The 22,158-nt window shown below is 38.4% G+C and overlaps 1 pseudogene; it reads left to right on the forward strand.

Moving 5' to 3' along the window:
* The first annotated feature begins 17,439 nt into the window (after nucleotides 1–17,439).
* LOC115298868 lies at nucleotides 17,440–18,455 on the forward strand (annotated as a pseudogene).
* The last annotated feature ends 3,703 nt before the right edge of the window (nucleotides 18,456–22,158 follow it).

Below are 22,158 nucleotides of genomic sequence, written 5' to 3' on the forward strand. Positions count from 1 at the left end.
GGTCTTGAACAATAGGCAAGATTTGTGCATTCTAGATAATATGCAAGCATATCATAAATGTTCAGGGCTATTATCCATATAGGAGAAAGAGAAAACCAACACTTATCATTGCAAAGTTAATCATATTATGCTAATTTTACAAAGGAATTTATAGAAATTAAGTGACCATTATAAGTTCATTCAGCAGAGAAACCAAGCCAGAATCCAAAGGATTTTTCTTTCTAGTTAAGTAAAATGAACTAGAGGTTGCAAATTGGTTGCATTGCAGGCAAATCTTCCCCACAGACATATATTTGGTTAGCACCATGTGTAGCTATGTGATCTTGGTCAAGTTACTTGCTCTATGCCTCAGTATCCTCCTCTGTAAAATAGGTTGTTGGGAGAATTAGTTAATATGTCTAAATCTCTTAGAACCCTTTTGGTTCCTAGCACCATAAAATTATATTATTTTATATATTCTACTTTTTTAATTCTTTAATTATTTCCAACAATTAAAGTGGGATTATGTCATGTACAAATCTGATCTTCTGACTTCCCTAAAAAAAAGTAAAATATAATAGTATAATACTTTACCAAATATCAAGCTGATTCACTTTAATTTTCTTCTTTAAATCATGTTCTATCCTAGACTCTGGCCTGAAGTAGAGCTCTGAGACTTATTTCCCTAATTAGGAGAGAGTAGAATAGGTTCAGCGGAGAGAAAAAGAATTTGCTAAGTTTCCTTAATTCCATTTAAATTATAAAATTTGAAACATAGTAAGAAACTGATTTCTCCCCAAACTCCAGAGGAGATGCTCCTTTCATCTAGCACAGCTAAGCCACGAAACTGTGACATAGGAAAGTTTATAAAAGAAAAGCCCGGCTCTTAGTTAAAGGGCAGAAGGAAGAAGAAGGAAAAGAGAGGCAGTGATTGAAAGACACATGCCTCTGTCTTTCTACTCTAGCTTTTCCAAATAGAAAGCATTCTTGCTTTGCTTCTGTTTGGAATTCCAGGTAAAGATGATTTGCAGACTATATCCACACCAGAAAGCAAACTTTTACTAAAGTAATGGCCTTGTGTAGTTGAGAAGAGCAAGAAGGCCTGCTTTTAGCCCCTCAGAGTGGGGTGAATCCAAATTTTGCGGGTCTTGAAGCTTATGTGATGAGGACAGGGAGGAAATTTTTAAAGAAACAGAACAGAGACTTCCATATACAAAATTAGGTACAGGATTCTTGGAAGAGGTTCTGCAAGTGAGTGGCCTTTAGCCGCACTGAAGTATAGAATGTATCCAGAAGTTCCCACACACACCCTATGGAGGCATAGGGAAGGTAGCCAAGGGACTGACAAATATAGGGAGAAGTAGCTCTGTAGAGCTCACTGGACCTTGAACAAAAAGTAGAAACAACCAGACTTCAGGAAGAGTCGAGGTTTGCCTCCAGCCTCTTAGCGAGCTTAGAGAGGGCAGGCTACAAGATACACCACTCACTGACCGACACTGATTTCTAGAGAAGTCAAAGGACATCAAATGGATCAAGGTCTCAGGCTTCCTCAACACATTAACGCTTCATACATGTAGATGCCATCTTAGGGAATTTGTGCAGAGAGCAGCCAAAAAAGACTTGGAGTTTCTTCCCAAAAGAGGTTATTGCCTAGAGGAATTATATCCATTATATTCAAATATGTTTTAATCAAAATTAGGCATTTAGATATATTAGGTAAAAATCTGGGGATCTTAAGAAAGTAAGACAGGGTGTTGGGATGAAAAGTGGAGTAGGGCTACTTTAGTTGGTTGGTTAGTTAGTTAGTTGGCTGGTTAGTTTCTGAAGAACTTCTAAACTCTGGTTATGAGAACTTGAACAAATAGAATGGGAGTTGGGTGTCCCCTCTGTGGAATGCTGATGATAGAGGAACGCCATCCTTCTTTACCTACTACCTGGTGGAATACTTTCAAGAATTCCAGAGTTATGAAGCTTGTGAAGGATCTTAATTTTCCTCCTCATTAACCTCTGTCTTCTTCCTGGAGTAGGAAGAGGAAAAGCAATGTTCTGCTATCTGTTCCTTGCTTCCCCCTTTGGGTTTCTCCATGCCATAGAAACCTTTCTGTCTTCTTAGATAGAAATGATCCCCCCTGTATAGATTTTCATGTGCCCTTGATGGTTTCTGAGGCATGGTTGACTGATTCAAATCTCAAAAGAGAACAGATTTTACATTATACAGAATAGGTAGGTGTTCTCTGTCAGCAACTGAGTGACCTTTGACCACTCCACGGTGCAGAGACCCACGCAGGGCTCAAACTCATGAACTGTGAGATCATGACCTGAGCTGAAACAAAGAGTCGGACGCTAAACCCACTGAAGCACCCAAGCACCCCTAATCTCACTGTTTTGAATATATGCCTTTGTGCTGATGGGAATGGAGAGAAGGAACAGGAAACATTTTGATATTCCAATTTGACACTACCCTTTGAGGAATGAAGACCAAGAAATCTGTTATACAGCTTCTCTTCAAACCAAACCCAGAACAGCAGAAACTGGAGAACATGATTCTTTTGTTAAAGGATTGCCCTTGTTTTTCTCATCCTAACATAGAAAAAAAATAATAATGCTTATCTCCTTTTCAGAATACCAGGCCATTATGCACAAAATTCTGACTTAAAGAATGACCTTCAAATATTATTTAATAAAGAATTAAATTGAGGTGTCTTGGTGGCTCAGTTGGTTGAGCCTCTGACTCTTGGTTTTAGGTCAAATCATGATCTCACAGTACGTAAGTTTAAGCCTTGCATCCGGCTCTGTGCTGACAGTGCAGAGCCTGCTTGGAATTCTGTCTCTCTCATACTCTCTCTCTGCCCCTCCTGTTCTCTCTCTCTCTCTCTCTCTCTCTCTCTCTCTCTCCCTCACTCTCTCTCTAAAAATAAATAAATAAACTTAAAAAAAAAGAGTCTCAAAAAATTAGGAAACAATGTTGAAATTCTCATTCTGAAATGAGAACAATGGAAAAATTGAAATTAAAGCAAGTAATAAAATATACTTCAGTGCACCTGGGTGGCTCAGTCAGTTTAATCATTGCTTTCAGCTCAGGTCATGATTTCAAGCTTCATGAGTTCGAGCCTTGAATTGGGCTCTCCACTCTTAGCAAGGAACCTGCTTCAGATCCTCTGTCTCCCTCTCTTGCTGCCCCCTGCCCTGCTTGCTCTCTCTCTCTCTCTCTCTCAAAAATAAACATTTAAAAAAACTTTCTTAAATAATGAAATATACTTCTATAGCTTTTTTAAAAGAATAAAAAATAATAGTAGGAAGGACCATGGAAACTTTTCAATATCAATGACATGTGTCTGAGATGAGTGATTTAGAGGACTGAACATCCAAATACAAATAAAATAAAAACCCACCTACAAAAAAATGATAGGAAAAAGAAAGAACATTCAGTTTAACTGTTAGTTAACGTACATGTCATAAAAGAGTTACTAATTTTAAAAAATTTGGAGTATGATAATATAATTCACATTAAAAACTATTCAAGGGGCACCAGGGTGGCTCAGTTGGTTAAGCATCCAACTTTGGCTCAGGTCATGATCTCACAGCTCCTGAGTTCAAGCCCGCATCCAGCTCTATGCTGTCAACTCAGAGCCTAGAGCCTATTTTGGATTCTATGTCTTGTCTCTCTACCCCTCCCTTGCTTGCACTCGCCTCTCTCCCTCTCAAAAGTACATAAACATTAAAAAAAAATTTAACTATTCAAAATAGAATTTTAAATGTTATGTATTTGTTATTCAGCTATAACACACAACGTTACATTAGTTTCAGATGTACACAATAGTTATTTGACACAGAATAGAATTTAATGTTTTTTTGGTGCTTTAAAGACCCTCTAAAATTTTATCATACCACTGGGCATCGAGTCAGACACCAGTGATTCTTACTCCCTAACAGAAGGTGTAGGGGTTTGGGCTGAATCTTTCCTGGCTCCGTATCTTAACATACATTGGAGATATCAGGGATATTTTGTCATTTTTCAAAAAAGCAGCATGCAGGAATTAGAGGCAAAATTGTTATTGATTTGAAGTTATTTAGATTCCTTATGACAAGTTTATTGTACCTTTTATAGTAGATTGTCCACATTTTCAATTCAACTTTTTTCAAGGACTATCCTTTATAAAAATCTCAAGTGTATTACATTGCCCTCATATGAACAAGATGTTTTCCCCATTTCCCTTCACTGAGAAATGACTCACTATAAAAAAAATCCACTGTTATTTTATGATTTATTATAAGAAATCTTTATTTAGGAGTGCCTGGTTTGTTCAGTTGGTAGAACATACAACTCGAGGTTGTGAGTTCAAGGCCCATGTTGAGCATAGAGCCTACTTGAAAGAAAGAAAGGAAGGAAGGAAGGAAGGAAGGAAGGAAGGAAGGAAGAAAGAAAGAAAGAAAGAAAGAAAGAAAGAAAGAAAGAAAGAAAGAAAGAAAGAAAGAAAGAGAAAGAAAGAAAGAAAGAAAGAAAGAAAGAAAGAAAGAAAGAAAGAAAGGAAGGAAGAAAGAAAGAAAGAAAGGAAAGGAAAGAGAAAGAAAGAAATATTTGGTCTTCTTTGTTTCTGACTTAGAGCTTCTAAAACTCTTGGAATTTCCTACCAGCGTGATCAAGGCATCTTTTTTTATGTTAATGGGGTGACTTTTTAAAAACACCCAGAGGTGGGATCCAGTTGTCTGCAGGACCAGCTCTTTCATTAGAGGACCTGAACTTCAGAGAACTGAGAGGGACTAGAGGTTGAGTCAGCCAATAGCCAATAACTTAGTCAATCATGACCATTTAAGGAAGCGTCCATAAAAGCCCAGGAGGTCAGCTTTGTGGTCCTTTTCAGAGAGCTTCCAAGCTTGGGGAATCAGAATGCTTCCATGTGCCATCAAGCTAGGCCCCAAGCTCCACAAGGACAGAGGATCCTTTGTTAGAGACCTCACCCTATTTACCTCTTCATTTGGCTGTTGATTCATAACTTTTAATATATTGATTAATAAAATGGTAACTGTAAATATTTCCCTAAGTTCTGTGAGCCATTCTATGGAATTAATTGAACCTAAGGATGAGGTTGTTGGAACCTCCAATCCTTAGCCTGTCAGTCAAAAGCACAGGTAACAGCCTGGATCTTGTGACTATTATCTGAGGTGGGAGTAGAAGGCAGTCTTCTAGGACTAAATCCTTAACCTGTAGAATTGGAGCCTACCTCTGGGTAGATAGTGTCAGAACTGAGTTGAATGTTCAAGTATCTTGTGGTGTCTCAGAATTGTTTGGTGTTATAGGGGGGAAAGGAACCTCCCCTAAGGTTGGAATTGGGTCCAGGAACCCTAAAAGACCCATTAAGGCATGAATGTTTACGGAGTGTGTAAGATATGCTCAGAGACTGGCACAGATTTAGCTTTACAGGAGGGCCCATAAGATGGGAACTTTCTCAATGGGAGCTCATCCATCACATGATTCACTGGCTATTTCTATTGACATCAATCCATACCTTTCTCTGAGCTCTAGAGCCTCATATCCACCGCATAATGATTTAACATAATTTACTTGTGTATGAACCTGACACATGCCAGAAGTTGGAGGTACCAAGACAAATTAGATAATGGCTGAAATGGACATCTAATTAGACAAACTGGTTGTTATGAGAAAGATAAACACACTGCATGTTGGGAGCACAGGGAAAAGGCACCCAATTTGTGTAGACTCCAGTTACTGCAAATATGTCTCAACATAAACTCATACTTAAACTAAAAGCAATCTATGGAGACCTGACATGACTTGTGAGAACCTAAGTTCCTTCAAGGCAACCCTATGTGATAAAGTCCCTGGAGATCCTCCAGAAGACCAGATGAAGTAGGAAAGTCCTAGAATGAATTTCACAAAAACTGTAGTTTTTGTTCTGATTCAATCTCTTACTGTATAACCTTAGGCAGGTCACTTCACCTATTTGGGGTTTTTCTTTCATGCTGAGGAGTGAAAAACAATTATTTCAACCTTCAATATCTGATAACTCTGTTCTTTCATGGTAGAAATCAGAAACAACTGATATTCATTGCTCAGGAAAAAATTTTCCTATCACAAAAAGAAGTAGATATCAAAAATGTGGAAGGGGGATCTAACTGGCTCAGTCAGTGGAGCATGTGATTCTTGATCTTGGAGTTGTGAGTTTGAGCCCCATGTGGACATGGAGATTATTTAAAATAAAATCTTTTTAAAAACTATGGAAAAAGGACTAGTCATCCTTCATCATCTTCACTGGTATGTTTATTGTCTTTGAAATATTTAATCTTCATTCTTTTCTGCATTTATTATTAATAAATGGTAACAAATCTATGTCAATTTCTTTTTTTTTTAATGTTTATTTATTTTTGAGAGAGAGCATGAGCAGGGGAGGAACAGAGAGAGAGGGAGACACAGAATCCGAAGCAGGCTACAGGCTCTGAGCTGTCAGCACAGAGCCCAACACGGAGCTTGAACCCACAAACTGCGAGATCATGACCTGAGCTGAAGTCAGACGCTCAACCGACTGAGCCACCCAGGCACCTGTCTATGTCAATTTCTAATATGCCATAGAAAAGATTTATAATTAGCTCTTTCTGTTTTACAGTCCAGAAAGAGCGAGTTTAGATATGGTAATCAGAGAGGTTTTTTGCTGAGGAAGTAACATTTTAGCTGAGACTTTAATAATGAGCAAGAGCTGGCTATGTGCAAATGTCTGGACAGAGCTTTCCAGGAAGAGAGGTCAACAAATGTGAGTCCTCTCAGCAAGAACAACTTGAAGTGTTTGTTACTAGAACCAAGTGAAGGGCAGAACCAAGAGAAGTACAGGCCATAGTAACTTTAATTTTATTTCATATATGAGAGAAGGACATTGGAGACTATAAAAAAACAGAGAATGATGCCACCCCTGCTAATGCCATGTGCAGAATGAGCCATAAGGGAGGAAGAGTAGACATAACAGGCTTTGTGGTAGTCCAGGTGAGAGATGGCACTGGTTTGACTGAGAAAGTAAATAGTGGATATGGTGAAAAGTAGTCAAATTCAAGATATGTTTTGGAGGTTTAGGATTGCTGCAAATGAATTGAATGCTGGAGGTGACAGAAAAAGTTCACAAAAATGACTCTTTGCTTTTCAGCCTAGATGAATGATGTTGCTCATTATTTGAAATGGAGACGAGTAGAGCAAAAGATTGGAGGCAGTGGGCCAAACAAGGAAACAAAAGTAATGTCATGGACATAAAATGCCTCTTAGACATCCAAATGGAAATGTGAAATGGGCAGTGGGACATTAGAGTCTGAAGCTCAGGAGAAATACCAAGGCCAGAGACAGAAACATAGGGGTCATCAGTATATGCCATAAGACTGGATAGAATTACCCAAAGAGTATAAATTAAACTGAGCAAGGAAGCACTCCAACATTTATAACTCAGGAAGAGAAAGAGGATCAGGTAAAGTAGTAGGAAAGCCAGGAGAGAGTGCAGTCTCAGAGGCCCAGAGTATTTCAAGAGAGAAGATCAATTCCCAAACTGTCCAATTTGGAAGACAAGAAGGATGAGGCCCAAGAATTGGCTATAGGATTAAAAGGTCATTGGTAATCTGGACTAGAGCTCTTTCAGGAAATTGGTTTGTGGGAACTTAACTACAGCAGATTGAAAAAGTTTGTGGGCATGCTGGCTTCCACATGGGAAGTCCATGTCACCTGGAAGCACTCCAGTGGCCCAGAGAGCTGTGTTTTTCTTCTGCCTCTCATTAAGTACCCGTAGCCAAACTCTATAGAATGGTAATATGATGGTTAATTGTATGTGATGACTTGGCTAGACCATGATACCCACATATTTGGTAAAACATTGTTCTGGATGTTTCTGTTTTGGGGATGCAATTAACAATTGATTCAGTGGACTATGAGTAAGCTGATGATCCTCCATAATTTGGATGGGCCTCATTCAATCAGTTGAAGACCATAATACAACAAAAACTGATACTACCTTCCCCTTCCAGGCAAGAGAGAATTTTGCCAGCTGACAAGTTGGGACCTGAACTATAACATTGACTCTTCACTGGGTCTACCTGCAAAGTTTGGATTTACCACCCTTCATAATCACATGAGAGAATTTCTTAAAATAAAGTACTCTTGGGGTGCCTGGGTGGCTCAGTCGGTTGAGCATCTGGCTTCAGCTCAGGTCATGATCTCACTGTTTGTGGGTTCAAGCCCCATGTCAGGCTCTGTGCTGACAGCTAGCTCAGAGCCTGGAGCCTGCTTCAGATTCTGTGTCTCCCTCTCTTTCTCTGACCCTCCCCTGCTCACACTGTCTCTCTCTGTCTCTCAAAAATAAATAAGAAACATAAAAATAAATTAAAAAAAATAAATAAATGAAATATGGGCACCTGGGTGGCTCAGTCAGTTTGGTGTCCAACTCTTTATTTTGGCTGAGGTCATGATCTCACAGTCTGTGAGATCAAGCCCCACGTCAGCCTTCATGCTGACAGTGCAGAACCTGCTTAAGATTCTCTGTCTCCCTCTCTCCTCCTCTCTCACTTTCTGTCCCTTTCTCCCCCTGCTTGTGCTCTCTCTGTCTCTCAAAATAAACAAACAAACAAACAAACAAATAGAAACAAAGAAAAGCCCAGGACCTGATATCACTGGTGAATTCCACCAAACATTTAAGAACTAACATCTATTCTGTTCTTAAATTCTTCCAAAAAATTTAAGAGGAAAGAATATTTCTTAACTCATTGTGTTAGGTTAGCATTACCTTGATTCCTAAGCCAAACACACTACAAAAAAAGGAAACTGTAGACCAATATCCCTTATGAACACTGAAGCAAAAATCCTCAACAAAATACAAATAAACTGAATTCACCACATGTTATGAGGATTATGCATATGACCAAATGAGATTTATTCCTAAAATGCAAGGATGGCTCAACGTATGAAATTGATGAATGTAATAGATCACATTAATAGAATAGAAAAAAACCACATGATCATATCAATGGATACAGAAAAAGCATTTGACAAATAAAATACCCTTTCATGATAAAAATACTCAACAAACTAAGAATAGAAGAATACTATCCCAACATAACAAAGGCTATGTATGAAAATATACAGCAAACATCAGACTCAATAGTAAAAGACTAAAACATTTTCCTCAAAGATTGGAAACATAGCAAGTATCCCCACTTTTAGTACCTATATACAATGTAGTGATGGAAATCCTAGACAAAGCAATTAGGCAAGAAAAAGAAATTGAAAGCATCCAAATTGGAAAGGAAGTTCTTTTTTCCACAAATGATAAGCTCTTATGTGTAGAAAACCCTAAAAGTTCCAAAAAAAAAAATTGTTAGAACAAATAAGTAAATTTAGCAAAGTTGCATGATAACAAAGTCAACACAAAACAATCAGTTGCACTTCTGTATACTAACACTGAACAATCTGAAAAGCAAATTTCAAAAAAAAATTCCATTTATAATAACATCAAAAATAATACAATACCTAAAAATCAATTTAACCAAAGAAATAAAAGACTTGTACAATGAAAACTATAAAACATTTCTGAATGAAATTAAGCAAGACATAAATAAATGGATATGCATTCCACATTCATGGATTTAATGACCTAATAGTGTTCAGATGTCAATATTATACAAAGTGATGTACAGATTTAGTGCAATCCCTATCAAAATCCCCATGACATTTTTTGCAGAACTAGAATAATCCAGTCTAAAATTAATATAGCATCTCAAGGAACCCCACATAGCCAAAAGAGTCTTGAAAAAGTGAAGCAAACCTGGAGGACTCATACTGTCTGATTTTAAAACTTATTATGAAGCTACAGTAATGAAAATACAGAACAATGAAATAGATTGGAGAGCTCAGAAAGAAACCCTTGCATATACAGTCAAAGGTGTGCCAAGATCGTTCAATGGGAAAATGACAGTCTTCAATAAATGTTGAGAAAACTGGATATCCAGACAAAAAGGCATGAAGCTGGATCCTTACCTTATAACCTTATACACAATTAACTCAAAATGGATCAAAGACCTAAATGCAAGAGCTAAAACTATAAAACCCTTAGAATAAAACATAAGGGGAAAATTTCATAACAATAGATTTGGAACCATTTTTTAGATATAACACCAAAAGGAGATCCAACAAAAGAAAAAATAGCTAAGTTGGAGTTCATCAAAATTAAAACTTTTGAGGGAGTCTGGGTGTCTCAATTAGTTGAGCATCCAACTCTTGATTTCAGCTCAGGTCATGATATCACTGTTCATGATATGGAGCCCTGAGTTGGGCTCTGTACTGGCAGCACAGAGCCTGCCTGGGATTCTCTGTCTCCCTCTCTCTCTCTGCCCCTTCCCTGCTCACACCCCCTCTTTCTCTCAAAAAAATAAAAAATAAAATTTGGGACGCCTGGGTCACTCAATCAGTTAAGCATCTGACTTTGGCTCAGGTCATGATCTCAGAGTTGGTGAATTCAAGCCCCATATCAGGTTTTCTGCTGTCAGCATGGAGCCCAGTTGGAATCCTCTGTCCCCCTCTCATTCTGCCTCTCCTCTACTCACACGTGCTCTCTCACTCTTATTTTTTCTCTCTCTCTCTCTCAAAAATAAACACTAAAAACATTGTTAAGAAAATAAAAATAAATAAATAATAAGACTTAAAAAATTTAAACAAACAAAAAAAACCTTGTGCATCGAAGACTATCAACAAACTGACTGAAAAGGCAACCCACAGAATGGGATAACATATTTGCAAATCATGTATCTGATAAGTGATGGATACCCAGAATATATAAAGAACTCTTACAACTCAACAGCAACAAAAAACAACAAATTAAAAAATGAGCAAAGGTCATAGACAATTCTCCAAAGAAGATAAAAATGGCCAATAAACTTAGTGATGCTCAGCATCACTAGTCACTGGAATATGTAAATAAAAAACACAATAAAATATCACGTTACCCACATTAGGATGGCTATTATAAAAACAAAACAAAACAAAACAGAAAATGAATATTCGTGAGGATATGGAGGAACTGGAACACATGTACATTGCTGGTGAGAATGTAAATGATGCCGTCACTGTGGAAAAGTGTTTGGCAGGCAGTTCCTCAAAAAATTAAACATGGAATTACCATATGATCCAGCATATATACTTCTGGATATATACCCAAAAGAAGTGAAAGCAGGGGCTTAAATAGATATTTGTATACCTGCATTCATAGCAATAATATTCATAATAGCAAAGAGTGGAAGCAACCCAAGTGTCTATCAACAGATGACTGGATAAAAAACATGTAGTACATCCATATAATGGATAGTCATCAGCCTTTCTTTTTTTTAATTTTTATATGTTTTATTTTTATTTTTGAGAGAGAGAACGTGAGCAGGGGAGGGCCAGAGAGAGAGGGAGACACAGAATCCGAAGCAAGCTCCAGGCTCTGTGCTGACAGCTTGGAGCCTGGAGCCTGCTTTGGATTCTGTGCCTCCTCTCTCTGCCCCTCCCCTGCTCTGTCTCTCTGTCTCTCTGCCTCTCAAAAATAAATAAACATTAAAAATTTTTTTAAAAATTTTAATAAATAAAAAAAATAAGTCATTAAGGGATACCTTAGTGTCTCGGTTGTTTAAGCATGGGACTCTTAATTTCAGCTCAGGTCATGAACTCACAGTGTGTGAGTTCAAGCCCTGCGTTGGGCTCCTTGCTGATGGTGGGGAGCCTGCTTGGGATTCTCTTTCTCTTTCTCTCTCTTTGTCCCTCTCCTGCTCATGCTTTCTCTCTCTCTCAAAAAATAAACGAACTTAAAAAAAATTATTAACATAAGGAGTGCCTGGCTGGCTCAGTCAGTGTAGTGTGCAACTCTTGAACTTGGGGTTGTGAGTTCAAGCCCCACATTGGGTGTAGAGATTACTAAAAAATAAAATCTTTTTTAAAAAAAATCAGTAAAATGATACATTTATGTTATGTATATTTTACGACCACAGCAACAACAACAAAAACAATGACGTATGCAAGTTTTGCATTTTATACATGAAAAAAATTAAACTCTACCAAAATTTAACTGACTTTACACAACTAGGAAGTAAAAATGGTATTTAAATTCAAGGCTTGGGGCACTTGGGTAGCTCAGTTGGTTGGCCATCTGACTTGATTTTCAGCTCAGGTCTTGATCTCAGGGTCCTAGGATTGAACCCTGCAATAGGCTCTGAGTGTGAGGCCTGCTTGAGATTCTTTCTCTCTCTCCCTCTGCCCCTTTCCCCTGTTTGCTCTTTCTCTCTCTCTCTCTCTCTCTCTCTCTCTCTCTCTCAAATAAATAAATAAATAAATAAATAAATAAATTCAAGACTTTTTTACTTATGTTATGTCTTTTTTTTTAATGCTTTTTTTTAAATTTATTTTTGATACAGAAGAGACAGAGCATGAGAGGGGGAGGGTCAGAGAGAGAGGGAGACACAGAATCTGAAACAGGCTCCAGGCTCTGAGCTAGCTGTCAGCAGAGAGCCTGACGCGGGGCTCGAACCCACGAATGTGAGATCTGACCTGAGCCGAAGTCGGAGGCTTAACCGACTGAGCCACCCAGGCGCCCCTAACTTATGTTATTTCAACACTTATGTTCTTTCCACTAAATCTTTGTTTATTTGTTTTTTAAGGTAAAATTTCGGTATAATAAATGCTTAGATCTAAAGTGTAGAATTTAATGAATTTGGTTGTTTTAACGGTTTTTTAGTGTTTATTCATTTTTTCTTTAATTTTTTTTTGTTTTTTTATTTATTTTTGAGAGACAGAGAGAGGCAGCTCGAGCAGGGGAGGGTCAGAGAGAGAGGGAGATACAGAATCCGAAGCAGCCTCCGGGCTCTGTGCTGACAGCCCGACACGGGGCTCGAACACGGGGCTTGAACCCACGAACCGTGAGATCATGACCTGAACCGAAGCTGGGCGCATAACCAACTGAGCCACCCAGGTGCCCCAATTTATTCATTTTTTTGAGAGACAGAAAGAGAGCAAGCTGAGGAGGGACACACACACACACACACACACACACACACACACACACACACAGAATCTGAAGACAGGCTTTAGGCTCTGAGCTGTCAGCACAGAGCCGAAAGCAGGGCTCAAACTCATGAATCACAAGATTATGACCTGAGCCGAAGTCAGCTGCTTAACCAACTGAGCCACACAGGTGCCCCTTATTTAATGAATTTTGATAAATTCATATACCTGTTTAACCACCACTCCAATCAAGATAAAGCACGTTTCCACTAGACAGTGCCCTCATGCACCCTTCCATTTAATCCCTATCCCCTTTAGACAACCATTATCTTGATTTCTATCATCATGGATTAGCTTTATCTTTATCTCCTTTTCAACTTCTTATAAATGGAATTATTCAGATGCACTGTTTTGTGTCTCACCCTTAGATTCAATACAATGGTTTTTTTTTTAAATGAGCTGTCAACACAGAGCCCGACCTGGGGCTCGATCTCACGGACTTTGAGATCATGACCTGAACTAAAGTCGGATGCTTAACTGACTGAGCCACCCAGGTGCCCCTCAACACAATGGTTTTGATGTTCATCTACATTGTTGCTTATGTCAGTAATTCACCCTTTTATTGCTGAGTAATATTCTATTTCATAAGAATGTCACAATTTGCTTATTCTTCCTATTATTGGTGAACATTTCAGTTTCCAGTTGTTGACTCTTACCAATAAAACTACTATAAACACTTTTTCACAAGTCTTTGTGTGGGCATATTTTCATTTCTTATCCTGTGTGACTTGCTTCAGTCAATGAGACAGTAACAAACTTCATTCAAGCAATTGAAAAATTTGCTTATATATTTTCTCTTTAACCTTGCCACTACCTTGAGAACAAACACAGCTAGCCTGCTGGAAGATGAGAGACCACGTGGAATGGAGCCAAGTCCTTTCTAGACTAACCAACCCCCAACCTCCCAAACAAGTGTTTATGGATTCATGAACAAGTTCAAGTGAAACTGCCTAGCCCAGGTTAAAAGAGCTGCCCAGGTGACCCACAGAGTCAGGACAAATGAATGGTGGTTCCTTTAAACCTCTGAGTTTTGGATGGTTTATTATATAGAATTATGGTAGTAATAGCTAATTTATACACATTTGTACCAGTTTTCTACTGCTGCATAACAAATTGTTTGGATTACAACATAAATTTATTATCTCATAGTTTCCATTGGTCAGAAATCTGGGCATGAGTTAGCTGGGTCTTCTGCTCTGTTCTTATCAAGCTGAAATCAAGGTATCATCTAGGACTTCAATCTCATCTGTAGCTTGGAATCCTCTTCCAAGCTTATTGGTTATTGGCTGAATTCAATTCCTTTGTCATAGGACTGAGGCCCTTGGTTTGTAGAGGACATCCACTATTTCCTACCACATGGTTCTCTCTAAGACCTGGAAGTTTGCTTTTTGAAAGCCAACAGATGAGCACTTGATGCTTCAAATCTGTGACTTTTTTATTTTATTTTTTATGCCTTTATTTTATTTTGAGAGAGAAAGAGAGAGAGAGTGGGAAAGGGATAGAGAAAGAGGGAGCCACAGAATCCGAAGCAGGTTCCAGGTTCTGAGCTATCAGCACAGAGCCCGACATGGGGCTCGAACCCATGGACCGTGAGATCATGACCTGAGCCAAAGTCGGACGCTTAACCGACTGAGCCACCCAGGCACCGCTCAAATCTGTGATGTCTAGGCCCCTTCATAAAAAGTCCAGCTGATGGGACACCTGGGGGGCTTACTCAGTTAAGTGGCAGACTTCGGCTCAGGTCATGATCTTGCAGTTTGTGAGCTCGAGCCCTGCGTCAGGCTCTGGGCTGACAGCTCAGAGACGGGAGCCTGCTTTGGATTCTGTGTCTCCCTCTCTCTCTGGCCTCCTCTGCTCACTCTGTCTCTCAAAAATAAATAAATGTTTAAAGAAAAAGTCCAGCTGATTAGGTCAGGCCCACCCAAGGTTATCTCCTTTTTGATTACCTTAAACTCACCTGATTAGGGACTTCATTACATCTACAAAATGTCCTTACTGCTGCTGTATAAAATAACTTAATCACAAAACAATATCCCATCATATTACAGGTCCCATCTATAGGGATTTTATAGAGTGTGTGCACCAGGGGATGGAAATCTTGGGAGCCAACTTAGAACCCAAGATACACAAATAATTTTTAAAGGTAAAGAATCTATTTATTAAGCAATGAAAATAAATATTAAGCAATGAAATAGATTCATATGTTATATAAGGGTATAACTTATGTAATTTATAAGTTATTATTTTTTTAAGTTCATTCATTTATTTAAGTAATCTCTACACTGAACATGGAGCTCAAACTTATGACCCTGAGATCAGGCGTTGCATGCTCCTCTGGCAGAGCCATCCAGGCATTCCAATAATTTATAATTCATAATAGGTTATAATGTATAATAAGAGATTATAATATATAATATATACAATTGTATAAAGGCATACAGTATAAATATAATTACAATGTAGTATTTATTGTAATCATAATGGTATAGATCATATTCTGTAATTATAATTATTAGATATATGATGATATATTACAGTATATGGTATATAATATAATTATATGTGAATATATGAATCTATTTCATTGCTTAATATTTATTTTCATTGCTTAATAAATAGATTTCTTTACCTTATAAACTATTTGTATACTTGAGTTCTACGTTGGCTCCCAATTTTTCCATCCTCTAATTTACACACTCTATATAATCTCTTCCCCTTAAGTTATAGGTGGGAACTGTAAATATAATGGGATATTGTTTTGTAATTAAGTTGTTTTATACAGCAGCAGTAAGGAGATTTATATGCCATAATATAATATAAATATATAACATTATATAGCATATTACATCATATGTCTTATATATTGGGTTGTCTATATAGTGTGTACTATGTAACATACCATACTAACCTTCAAATACAACTCTTAGAAGGTTAATATCTTTGGCCATAAAATGTAATTCAATTGGTTATATTCAACTCATCAGAGAAAGACTTGATTGTGACATGTCGTTAGTGGAGGAAGGGAACAAGGAAGTTACTCTTTAGGAGGTACATTCTTGTTGACCATTTTCACAAATTTTTCCACCTTTTTGGGCTCATGGTTATCTTGCACTTAAACTGCACTTAAAAATAAATTTATAACATGGGAAAACACTCCTAGAGTAAAATAAAGGCTACATGTAAAAGCGCTTTAAAAAATGTAAATGACTTAACTATAAGGAACACACAGAAGGTTGCTGGAGGGAGGTGGATGAGGGACAGGTTAAATGGTTGATAGGAATTAAGGAGGGCATTTCTTTTTTTTTTTTTAGGAGGGCACTTCTTGTGATGAGCAGTGGGTGCTTTATGTTAAGTGTTGAATTACTAAATTCTATTCCTGAAACTAATGTTACACTATATGTTAACTAAAACTGGAATTTAAATAAAAACTTGAGAAGGACCTGGATAGCTCAGTGGGCTAAGCGTCTGACTCTTGGATTCAGCTCAGGTCATGATTTCACTGTTTTTGAGTTTGAGCCCCACATTGGGCTCTATGCTGCCCTGCCTGTGTGGAGCCTGCTTGGGATTCTCTGTCTTTCTGTCTCTGCCCCTCCCTCAAAATAAATAAATAAACTAAAAAAAAAAGATTTAAATATGGGGTGCCTGGGCGGCTCAGTTGGTTGAGCATCAGATTCTTGATTTCAGCACAGGTAATGGTCTTGTAGTTCATGAGTTTGAGCCCTGCATTTGGGATTTGTGCTGACAGTGCAGAGCCTGCTTGGGCTTCTCTTTCTCTCTCTCTCTCTCTCTCTCTCTCTCTCTCTCTCTCTCTTACTCACTCTCTCTTTGCCCCTCCCATGATCTCTCTTTCTCTCTCAAAACAAATACACTTAAAAAAACACATCCAAATAAATAAAAACTTGACAAAAAAAGAAAAATGTAGATGACTTCTACAAACAACTAACTGAAGGATGATAAAAGATACCTCATTTTTCTCACTTGGTATCCATATGTAAAATAAAACAAAACATTTGTGTTCATCTAAATCTGGAGCACAATTCAAATTTTTTCAAATTACATTTTCTGAGTAAATCCATTGTGCCAAGTAAAGTGGCGTCTTTGCCCAAACCTACAGCATTGAAAAACTATGGTATAAAAATAGGGGCGCCTGGGTGACTCAGTCGGTTAAGCGTTCGGCTTCGACTCAGGTCATGATCTCATGGTTCAAGCCCCGTGTCGGGCTCTGTCCTGTTAGGAGGTACCCATACTTCAGTGCTGACAGCTAGCTCAGAGCCTGGAGCCTGCTTCAGATTCTGTATCTCCCTCTCTGACCCTCCCCTGCTCGCGCTGTCTCTCTCTGTCTCTCAAAAAAAGAAAAAAAAAAAGATTTAGAGCACTAAGCAGTTTGGTCGTTCGTTGGAGGGTCTTCTTTTCTTTGCTCGGCGACTGCGGCTCTTCATTGGGCGGCGGAGCGGCGCGGCCATCGGAGAAGCGGCCTAAGACTTCGGCATTGGGTCAAAGAAAATGGCCCGAACCAAGCAGACTGCTCGTAAATCTACGGATGGGAAGGCGCCCCGCAAGCAGCTGGCCACTAAAATCGCCAGGAAAAGCGCTCCCTCTACCGGCGGGGTGAAAAAACCTCACCGCTACAGACCCGGGACCGTTGCGCTTCGAGACATCCGTCGTTACCAGAAATCGACCGAGCTTCTGATCCGGAAGCTGCCTTTCCAGAGGCTGGTGAGGGAGATCGCCCAGGATTTCAAGACCGATCTGAGGTTTCAGAGTGCCACCATTGGTGCGCTGCAGGAGGCCAGTGAAGCGTACCTGGGGGGTTTGTTTGAAGATACTAACTAATCTGTGTGCCATCCACGCTAAGAGAGTCACCATCATGCCCAAAGACATCCAGTTGGCTCGCTGGATACGGGGAGAGAGAGCTTAAGTGAAGGCAGTTTTTATGGTGTTTTGTAGTAAATTCTGTAAAATACTTTGGTTTAATTTGTGACTTTTTTGGTGAGAAATTGTTTATAATATGTTGCATTTGTACTTAAGTCATTCCATCTTTCACTCAGGATGAATGCGAAAAGTGACTGTTCACAGACCTCAGTGATGTGAGCACTCTGGCTCAGGAGTGACAAGTTGCTAATATGCAGAAGGGATAGGTGATACTTCTTGCTTCTCATGATGCATGTTTCTGTATGTTAATGACTTGTTGGGTAGCTATTAAGGTACTAGAATTGATAAATGTGTACAGGGTCCTTTTGCAATAAAACTGGTTATGACTTGATCCAAGTGTTTAACAATTGGGGCTGTTAAGTCTGACCATACATCACTGTGGTAGAATGTGGGCTTTTTCAAGGGTGAAGATCCAAGTCTTAACCACAGTGTAACTTACAGTTTCCTTAAAAAAAAAAAAAAAAAGTAAAAACTGGCAGCTGTAGAATACACTATGTGCATTTATAATAGCTATTTTATATATTGTAGTGTCAACATTTTAAAATTAAATGTTTTACATTCACATGTGGTGGGGAGTCTTGTCATTAAGGTGGGTGTAATTTAAAGTCCAGTTGGTTTTCCCCTAACTAGACTGCACTTGTTTCATGAGAGTAAACTGCTTTGCGAATTATACCTTGCATAAGTCCTCATTCTACCACATGTTAACTAACCCTCTAGCTGATTAATGCAAACACTAAGGGGGGGATTTTATTTATAAGGGCTCTAGAATATAATACAAGTTATTCACACCAGCATCATCTGTTACTAATACTCTATCCTAGTTAGTGCAGCTTTTCTTTGTGTTGTGGTTGGTCTCATAACTAGGTTGAGTTTTTCTCTCAGAAGAGGAAACCATACCGAAGTTCTTTTCCTTGTGGAGTTTGTATTATAATAACCCTTAGAGTAAACTTGCTGTGGGAGAGGGGCACACAAGTCCAGCTTCTTGAACCTCTGCCAGATAAGGTGGTGTCTGGGTTAGGTTCCGTCTGCTAACGTGGTCCTGGGAAAATCACTTTATAGAGATGGCCTTCTAAGTGGTTTAAAAAATTAACCTTCTATTGAAGTCTTTAGGTCAATTATGTATGTTGACTAAATTTATAAATAAACTTGTTTATTCAAAAAAAATTTTAAATAAATAAACATTAAAAAAATTTTAAGAAAAAAAGAAAAACTATGGTATAAAAATAGATTTTACTTTTACTACTTTTTGAGTGAAAAACTTGTCATACTGGAGAAACAGTGGAACAATTTTTATGGCAACCGCTCACCAAGTGAATGATCATTACTTGAGGCGAGTCCATACTCCTTCCATAACTCCAGATCTAGGGGCGCCCAGGTGGCTCAGTGGGTTAAGCCTCTGACTTTGGCTCAGGTCATGATCTCACGTTCATGGGTTTGAGCCCTGCGTCAGGCTCTGTGCTGACAGCTCAGAGCCTGGAGCCTGCTTCCAATTCTGTGTCTTCCTCTCTTTTTGCCCCTCCCCGCTCACTCTCTGTCTCTGTCTCAAAAATAAATAAAACATTAAAAAAAATAACTCCAGATCTAAAGTTCTTATTGTCAACTTGCTGACTGATGTGTCTCAGGTCCAATCAATGTAACAATTGAGCTGGCCTAGAGACACACAACAATTGTGTGTCTGCCGAAAGCTATAGATATATCATCTAATTTAAATCTCATTACTAGATATTGAGGAAGAACATGATGTTTGAAAGGTAAAGGAACTTGCTCAAGGTCATACAGCTAGGAATTAACAGAGTTGGCATTTGAATCCAAGTTTGTTAAAGTCCAAAGCCTGTACTCTTAGCTGCTTCTCCTGCCAGTCAAAGCTTGGCATTTAGTAGATGAGGGGAAAAATGTTCTTGGAGTACAAGACCAGCTTTCATTCAAGTCCAGCCTCTGCCACTTCAGAGCTGTTCAGGGTTCTGCAAGATTCTTAACATCAATAAGGCTATTTTGTTACTATAAAATACGGATAGTAATTTCTGCCTCTTCTAGTATTGTTTGTTTGTTTGAATTCAAGAGACTATGTTTGTGAAAATATATTTAGCAGCTTTAGTAAATTATAGGCTTATCTCTTATAAATGATAGGACCATCTAGGTGTGACACTCACTGTCTCTTTCCCCTCTCCCCACCGCCATCCATAAACCTCTCTTCATTTTGTTTTCGTTCAGGGTTATGGCACCATCAGTCACTCTGTCTGGTAAACCAAATCATCTTAAAAAATTTTTTTTCTTAATTTTTAATTTTTATTTGAGAGAAAGAGAGTCCAAGCAGGGAGAGGGCCAGAGGGAAAGAAAAAGAATCTCAAGCAGGCTCTATGCTGAGCTCAGGCTCAAATCATGACCTTAGAACCGTGACCCTAGCAGAAATCACGAGTAGGACAATCAATTGACTGAGCCACCCAGGTGGCCCTATGTCATCTTTAATTCTTCTTTGTCTTTCCTTCTAGCCCTATCACTACTCAAACCTTCAAAATCAGATCAGTTACCAAGACCAATCGATTCCACTTTGGCAATATTTATCATATTTGTCCATTTTGCTGTAATATCCTCACCAATTCTTGCTGGAATGAATTTATTTTTCTTAATTACTTATGTAAAAATTGTGAATAATAAAACAATCCTGATGTGAATTTTTTTTTAAAGATACAAAAGGTCATACAGTGAAAAGTAAGTCTTCCTTCCATGATTGTCTTCCGGGGACCTACTTCTCCACCTCAGAGGCAGCCATTGTTACAAGTTTCTTTTCTTTTTTAAAGCTAATTAATTTATTTTGAGAGAGACAGAGAGAGCACGAGCAGGGGAGGGGCAGAGAAAGAGGGAGAGTCTCAAGCAAGCTCTGCGCCATCAGTACAGAGGTCATGTGGGGCTCAAACTCGCAAAACTGTGAAATCCTGACCCGAGCAGGAATCAATAGTTAGATACTTAAGTGACTGAGACACCCAGGTGCCCCTTTCTTTATTTTTAAATGTTTATTATTTAAAAAATATTTTTGTTCAAATTTCACTCGCTCTCCTTTATTATATGTTTTATTTGAGTATGGTTGACACACAATGTGACATTAGTTTCGGGTGTACAACATAGTGATCCAAGTGTATGTAAGTTTATTGAACATCTTTTCAGAAGCTACACATCCACAAATCCCCCCAAACACACACCCATTTTTCATAGATGACAGCAAACTATGTATATTGTTCTCAACCTTGTTCTTTCATTAACAATATATTTTAGAGATAATTATATACTAAGCCCATAAAACTGATTAATTCTATTCAGTGGCTTCATACTCTGCCATTATATGGATAGCTTAATTTATTTAACCATCCTCTATGGACATTTAGAGTCTTTCCATTCCCTGTGTATGTAATTTTAAACAAATGTCCATACATTTATAACATAAATTCCTAAAAGTGGAATTTCTGGGTCAACATACACATATATTTTATTTTATTTTATTTTATTTTATTTTAACCAACTTTCTTTCTTTCTTCCTTCCTTCCTTCTTTCTATGTGATCTCTACACCCAACATGGCATTTAAACTCACAACCTCAAAATCAAGAGTTGCATGTTTTACCAACTGAGCCAGCCGGGTGCCCCATACACATATATTTTAAATATTGATAGATATCAATGTTGTGTAAAAGTCTGTTTATTCAGAAACTATGTATCAAAGTGACTGTTCCTCTATACCTTTTCTCTGTACCAACCAAGCATCTTTACCACACTTCTTAAGCATTGCCAATTAATTAGATGAGAAACAGTATCTTACCGGGTTTTTTCTTTTTTTTTTTTAAGTTTATTTACTTATTTGGGGGCCGGGGCAGAGAGAGAGAGAATCCCAAGCAGGCTACCCACAGTCAGCACAGAGCTTGATGCAGGACTGAAACCCCTGAACCGTGAAATCATAACTTAAGCCAAAGTCTGATACTCAACCAGTTGAGCCACCCAAGTGTCTGACACTTGACTTCAGCTCGGGTCACGGTCTCATGTGCCGGGAGCCAAAGAAAGAGTTAAAGAACTCTGGTGGAAAAGTTAAAACAGTATTGACTAACTCTGGTGGAATGTTACAGCTAAATAAGCAGCAAGCAGGTTGTAAATAGCTGTTAGTTCCTGAAGAGTTGTAAATACCTGTTGG

This window comes from Suricata suricatta, chromosome 8, assembly GCF_006229205.1.
Source record: "Suricata suricatta isolate VVHF042 chromosome 8, meerkat_22Aug2017_6uvM2_HiC, whole genome shotgun sequence".
Taxonomy (NCBI): domain Eukaryota; kingdom Metazoa; phylum Chordata; class Mammalia; order Carnivora; family Herpestidae; genus Suricata; species Suricata suricatta.